The sequence below is a fragment of the Telopea speciosissima genome, chromosome 4 (genome assembly GCF_018873765.1).
Source record: "Telopea speciosissima isolate NSW1024214 ecotype Mountain lineage chromosome 4, Tspe_v1, whole genome shotgun sequence".
Lineage (NCBI taxonomy): Eukaryota > Viridiplantae > Streptophyta > Magnoliopsida > Proteales > Proteaceae > Telopea > Telopea speciosissima.
Window position 1 is genome coordinate 64,954,036 of NC_057919.1, and position 7,625 is coordinate 64,961,660.

Consider the following 7,625-nt stretch of genomic DNA (forward strand, 5'->3'; position numbering starts at 1 on the left):
ACCGTCAGATTAAAGCATTTTAATCTGGACCGTCGAAGGATAACTTCTCTTATACGGTTATCTTTTAGTTACTTTTTTAAATACAAGTAAAAGATTTTGTTTTCATCAACAATAATTTAAAAAAAAAATACAAAACACGTCTCTGCAACTCCCTTTTTCATTCAACGCCCTCTCCTCTCTTCTCTCACGATGATCAAACCCTTGCGCCAACAGTACAACGGCTCTCTCACGCCGGCGACGGTCTCACGTGATGGAGCACCCTCACGTCGGCACATTATCCAACAGTCCAGGGCGAATCGAACTTCTTGGTTTTAAAACCCCTACTCCCTCTTTGCGAAAATAGTGTTGCAGTAGAGTTCCTCTTCTTCGCAACACTAATCTAGAGAGAAATCCATATTTCAATCCATAATATATATAGATAGAGAGAGAGAGGAAGAGATCTCAACAGCGTAGATTGGAAGAACCTTCACCTTCCCAAATAGCAGCCGTATTTCTCTTCTAGCCGCGGGGAAAAAAGCTTCCACGGCAGTTCGAGAGGGAGGAGTGGAGATTGCCAGGGAGAAGAGGAAAAGAAAGAAAAAATAGAGAGCATAAAAGGAGAGCAGAGAGAGTGAACCAGAAGGAGGGAATGAAAAGGATCTGAGACAGTGAAGCCGAGGCTTCTCTGAGCCGGGGGAGGCGACCAGCCAGTGTGGTTCATCATCTTCTTCCCGTTTTTTGTTTTTATTTTCTTCTCTTTGCTTGAATTCCAGCTATGGTTCTCCATCTTCCTTCCATTTTATGAATTTCTTTCACTCATCACTGAACCCATTACTCCCTAAACCCATCTGTTCACCACCATCAACGAATCTCACTCACACCCCAGTCAAACCCATTTTCGTTTTTCCTTCTCTTCTTTACTTCTTCACTTCTACCTAAGAGTTAGCCAAATTTGGTTTCTGGAAGGGAACAGCCGATGCCTCTCCTCGATGGAACCAAGCAAACAGGGTTGTTCTTGGAGAAATAGGGAGTGGAAAATGATAGCTTACCTGGACCGTGAGAAAGCCCTAAGCAATGGTTTCTTTTGCAAGAGAACGTATTTGAGAGAGGGAGTTGCAGAGAAGGAAACCAAAAGGAAATTATTTCGTTTTTTATCTTTTGCAAGAGAAAAGGAAGTTGCAGAGAACTGGAAAAAATGGATTTTTTATGTTTGGCATGAGAAAAGGGAGTTGCAGAGAAAAAAATGGAAGTTGTTTCGTTTTTTTTTGTTAATTATTATTGATAAATATAAAAGGCAGTATTTTATACGTATTTAAAAATGTAACCATATAAGAGTATATACCCTACTTTATCTTTGAACGGTTCAAATTAAAACTCTTGAATCTAGCGGTTAATAAAATCCAGTATAAAAGATTCATCTTATACACGACTGTGTATTAAATTTTTTGCCTAGGTTTTTTTCTTAAAACTTTCCAATGTGGTGAAGGAAAACTTTGTCTTTGTTTTCCTTTTATGGATATAGAAAAATGAATCTACATCTCCACAATCTCTTTCATTGGATCTCTAGAATCATTCTCAAAATCCAAATTTATTAATAGGGTGGATCAGTTTGTTGTCAAAAGATTACAATTTTATAACTTTACTTTCTTTGCCCTCCATACAATAAAGTGCCAATATGAAGAGGATCTATTGATGTAATTTCGTAACATGTGGTCCCACCTCCATCTCTATTTTCCTTCTCATTCAAGGGAGTGTGGGATGACACTACTGACAACCCCGGTACTTAGCCCAATTACACTCGAAATCAACTATTAAGGCCATGTTTGTTTGTTGGGGCTTTGATGGGGTGGGGTTTAAGCCCACAGTCCCACCCCATAGACCGCGTTAAACAAACGGGGCCTAACTACTCAAAATCACGAAAAAGAGTAGAGTGATAAGTTTCTATTGTTGAAATTCCTTCACTATGAGCATTAGTGGGATTGGAATTTGTTTCATAAATGAGGGAGGAAATGTTTGGACCTTCAACTAGTAGAGAGAGTATCAGAGTAATAATGGCGCTTCAATTAAGGGTTTTCCTTCTCCCATGGTAGAAGAAAACTTTCTCCATAATAGTAGTGCTAACTTTTACTCCTTTCACTATCAATTGATTAATAATCCCCAACCTCTTCTTATATCCCCCCCCCCTAATTGTATGAAGTACAACTTTGCCCCTAGAGTCACATTCAATGGTAATGTAAACAGAGAATCTCTTCACCATAGGTGACCATCTGGGTGAAGAGAAATTTGGTCCAAATTACAATTACAACTTTGTCAAGAGATACTTGTAGCAAACGGATCATAGTTGGGTAGATTACTAGTTGCAACTTCTAACCGAGTTTAATTATAAGAAGGATGCATGGGCCCACTCTTACCAAGTTGGAAGTGCAACTTTCTATTCTAGCCCCACGTTCCTGACACTCTCTCTCTCCTCTACTCCATGATGACAAAACCAATCAACACCAGCCCATTTGTGACATGGGGAACCTTCTCACTCTGGCATTATGGGAAACCCCTTCCCTTGTATGTATTAGTGTATTACAAATTTAAGGGAGAAGGATCTACATACCACCCATATATATGAGCATCTCATGTCAAGTCAATGGGTGCATTGGAGAGAGTGTCTCAAGATTCGTATACATAAGACCCACATTGTCAAGGAGGAGATAATAAGAGGACGTGTACATCATTTTCCCCACATTTAATTGCACAACCTCATTCTGTGCTATGCATGAATTATGATTTGAGGAACATAGTTCCATCCAGATGACAGGAAAAAAAAATCTTCGCTGACACACTTGTAGTAGTTTAGTCCCAAATCCTAGTTGGGTTTGTATTTATCATATCGATAGTCCAATTCATCCATCAACGAAACTGGTTTTTGTTGTGCTAGTAAGCTATATATATTAGGTACATACATTGGTGGAAGAAATGATGTAAATATTTGTGTTCCCTTTAACAAACAATAGTAGACAAAGATGGGTAGCCTCCACTCAGCTTTCAGTGCTTGCTAACGGCAGCCCTGCGGGCTTCTTATCCTCTTCAGTGGGAATGAGACAAGGCTGCCCCCTTTTTCCTCTTATATTTACTCTAGCCTTGGAAGTCCTATCTAGAGAGATTCAAAGCAAGATAAGTCTTCAACTCATTACTCTTATGCCCAAGTGTAAGAAGCTCAAGATCATTCATTTAGTTTTTGCAGATGACCTCGTGATCTTCTCCAAAGCAAATATTGTATCAGTTGAGACTTTAAAACTTGCTTAAATAAGTTTGAGGACTATTCTAACCTTAGAATCAATCCCCAAAATTCCCAAATTTCTTTGGCGGGTCTCTCAGATATTGAAGAAAGGCTCCTTCAAGCAAAAACTTCTTTCCATCTAGGTCATCTTCTAGTCAAATACCTTGGGTTGCCCCTTATTCTAGCTAGGCTGACAGCTCATCATTACACTCAAATTCTTTTATTTTTTTGGTACTCAAATTCATGACCTCATACATAAGAGACTTTCAATTATGGAAAGGTAAGATTCTCTCATCTGCTGCCGAATGGAGCTTATCAGATTGGTCCTCCAATCCTCATATATATAGAGGTCTGGTATCTTTGGGTTGTCTCAAGCCATCATTAAAGATATTAAAGCTCTTATGTGCTCCTTCCTTTGGAAAGGCAAAGAAACTTCTCAATTCCTCCATCCAATCAGTTGGGCATCAATTTGCCTTTCCAAATCAGAGGGAGGTCTTGGATTGCTAGAATTAAAGAGATCTATTTAGCAAGCATTTTAAAATTGATTTGAAAGCTTATAGATAAGAAGGAAAATATTTGGGTTAATTGGATTGATTTGGGTCAACTCAAGAATGATACTATTTGGATAGCCGTCCCATGCTTAGATGTTTCTTGGGTGTGGAGAAAAATCCTCAAACACAGGCTTTTAGCCCTTGAGGCTCTTATTTGCAAAATTGATGATGGTGTTTGTACTAAGCTTTGATTAGATCACTGGCACCCATTGGGAGTCCTAACTCCCCCTTTTTAGCTCCAGAGAAATCCACAGATTGGGCCTCCATCGACACTCCCTTATTGCGGATATTATTTGTCAAGATGATTGGATCCCCGTCCCTTCCCTCCTCCTTGCAGCAATATGGTCCGACCTCTCCTCCATCCCTAAAAGACCTTTTGGTTTTGAAGACAGAATTTGTTCGTCTCCTAAATCTTGAGGCATGTTCAACTCTAATCAGCTTGGGACCTTATCAAATCAAGAGGTCCAATTTCTCTTTAGAGAAAGATTGTTTGGTTCAAAGGTCACATTCCCCGTCACAACTTCTATGTATGGAGAGCTTTCTCCAATTGTCTTCCCATGCAATCGTTCCTTCTTCGTCGGCATATCCTTGTTTCCCCCATTTGTTGCCTCTGCCAATCTGCCTCGGAAGATGTTGATCATCTCTTTTTTTATTTTCCTGTCGCATCCTCAATTTGGATAGGAGTTTTGAGCGTTGTTGGCCTAGAAGACGAAAAATCCTCCCTTTCAACAAAGAGTGGATTTGGGTGGACATGACATTTTCTGGAAGTTCTATCTATGATATGATTGGGAAGCTGGCTTTTAGTGCGACCATCTCTTCTATTTGGATGGAACACAATCTTAGAAGATGGACCTCTAACTCGAGATCTCTCTTTCAGATTTAGGATTCCATCTTTTTTTATGTCATAAGCAAAAAAAAAAAAAACCAAAATTCCTAAGCCCCCTCTTATTGTATTACATCCCCAAGGAACAGACCTATTGTTATATCTTGGAGTCTTCCTTCTAATCTCCTTTCCCCCACCCCTTTTGAGGTCTATCCTCCCTGTATGTACCATTGTTTTTTCCCCCTCTGCCCCCTTTGGGAGATTCCTTATTTTTTTCTTTCCTTATGGTAATGATTATATTATTCACCCAAAAAAAAAAAAAAAAAAAAGTATTCTCAGGTATTTCCAAATCTCACCAGCCAAATAGGCAAAGCTCCCCACCACCATATGGAAGAGATCAACGTTAGCATTGTAAAACCTAACACGATGCAGAAACGAATGGAAAAACGTAAACACAGTCACACAATGCACACAAGGATTTACGTGGTTCGTCAAAGTTGCCTACGTCCATGGTGAGATGAGATCTGTTTCACTATCAATGGAGAATAGGGTTACAGTCGCTCGTTCCTCACGCCTCTCTCCGATTTTGCATTACAGAGAAAGAAACTCTCGCTACAGGTTTATAGCGAAACCCTATACAGAAAATTTACCAAAATACTCATATAGTCCTTAAAAAAATTTCCCCCGAACCCCCTCCATACCCAGCAATAGTCCGAAGCAAGTCCAACACGTGAATCACACAAGAGCCTCTGGCCCACTCCGCAGCCCATGGAGGCTGCACACTGCAATCCAAATCATCAGAAGTCAAGACACCAATCCTCAACAATCATAGTCATAAATAAGGCAGCAGAAAGTCTTGGAGTCAAGATTTCATCCTCTCTGCACCGGTCAGATGTATAAACTCCATGGGTTTTGCATCCCCAAAATATGCTAGGGTCTCAATCACATTGTTGCAAGTCAAGGTTGTCCATGGAAAGGACAGCTTGAGCATGTAATCCATCATAGATGACATCTTACCATGCATCTTTTCTTCCCACAAACACCGACCAGAATATCAAATGTGTCTCTGGCTCAATTCCATAGCTGCAGAACTTCTCACACCATCTCTCTCCATCATCTCAACCTTACCCTTGTTGCAGAATAAGCTAAGAATAGTGTTAATTGTCCAGACATGAGGACTTTCCCCATCTAGTCATATTCACTCACTGGCTCTTCTTCCATAGCCCGCTTGATAACCTTACGAGAAATAGTTTTTGGTGTTTTTCCGTTCTGAGAAACGGGAAAACACCCTAAAAGCGCTTGATAACGAAGTGTTTTTTGTGAGTGTTTTTTGAAACATAAATCAAAATTTATGCTCCCTGAAAGACTTTTGACAGAACATGTCCAACATGTTCTGTCGTTCTATGCTGAAAATTAAAAGCTGTGCCCGATAATTTCGACAAGTCTACATGCCTTTTCATTTTCACAACCACAAGCCTGCTGTCCCCTTCACCAAGGTCCGAGAAGAAAACCCTAACGGCTGAGGTCGAGTTGATGCTGCCATCGTCGAAGCCAGCACAGGTACCCTCTCTCTGTCTTTCTCTCTCGTTCTCTCGCTCTCTCACTCTCAAGCTCGACCTCCGAGCGACTCCCTGAGGGATATCTCTCTCAGTTGAAGATCATCGTTGCAAAGAGAAGGTCTAGAGAATCTCTCTCTCTCTCTCTCTCTCTCTCTCTCTCTCTCTCTCTCTCTCTCTCTCTCTCTCTCTCTCTCTCTTGTTGGCGTCGTTGCAAATTGGACTCATGGATTTTCATTTGCCAAGTCAATTGCAAGGCCATTAACGACCATCTACTGCCATATCGCAGGCTCTCCACTACCAAAATGATTGCATCATTCATTCTCTACAACTCTTCTAGAAAAAAAAAAAAAAAAAAAAAAAAAAAACTTCTCTTTTCTCCTTCTCGTTTGGACTGTCTCGAAGCTTCGAATTGTTGAAATTGTTCTGAGTTTGAGGTGAATCGTGAGAGAGAGGATAGTGCTAGTCTACAAATCCGGGTAAGGGGTAATGGGGATTAGAGAGAAAGACACCAATCGCCACAGTTCCCCTATTTGTTAGTTTGCAAATTTGTAATGGGGATTAAAGAGAAAGACACCAACGAGAAAGTTGGGATTTGGGAATGTTTGGTTCTCAGAGTGGAGCTCAAGTGTAGCTCAAGTGTCCAACTCTGGTGTTGATTACAGATGTATCCTAGGGCTCCTTTGGTTGCATCTTCAATTTGAGGATGGTTTGCAAGAAACGGCAACAACACAAGGTGCAGAGATTGGGAAGGCCGAAGTGAAAGCGAAGGGAAGAAGGGTTCCGATCGTGAATGGGTTTTGGGGTTTTGAGATTTGAGGTTTTATTTTTTAAAAAAATCATTTTTACCCCGGATTACTTGGATCGATTTTTTCTGTTTGTTATTCATATTTGAGTCGTTTTCTTCACTTGATTACTCATCTTTTAATCTGGTTTTTGGTTTGATATCCATTTCTCCAGAGGGAAGCAACAAGGAAGTCTCTTGGGAATAAATTTTCAGAACAGGACTACCAAGCGGGTCAAAAGCGGTTTCTCAGCACAGTTTCAAAAAAAACTGTTCTGCTATTTTTCAGCACAGTTTCAACACAGAAACAATAGTTAAGTTATCAAGCGGGTTACCACTCTTTACGAGTAACGATGATGACAAAATGACCGTTTTGCCGCTATTATGATCTTTCAAACTGTTTTGAATTTTTTTTTTTTTAATTTCTTTTTCTGTTCTTTTTCCTCCATATAGGCAACCCAGACTGTTCCTTCCCAGACATCAACTAAATCAGCGAGAATTGAATGAATGCCCCCCTGCAATTTTACCTGAATGACAAGATAAGTGGCAATCTTGAGTTCCCATGGCGCTGGCCCATGAAATGAAATTATGCCCCTCCCGACACCTTTTTGAAGAAACCAATCCATCCCCTCCCCACCAAGGAGGGGAACTCAGAATTTTG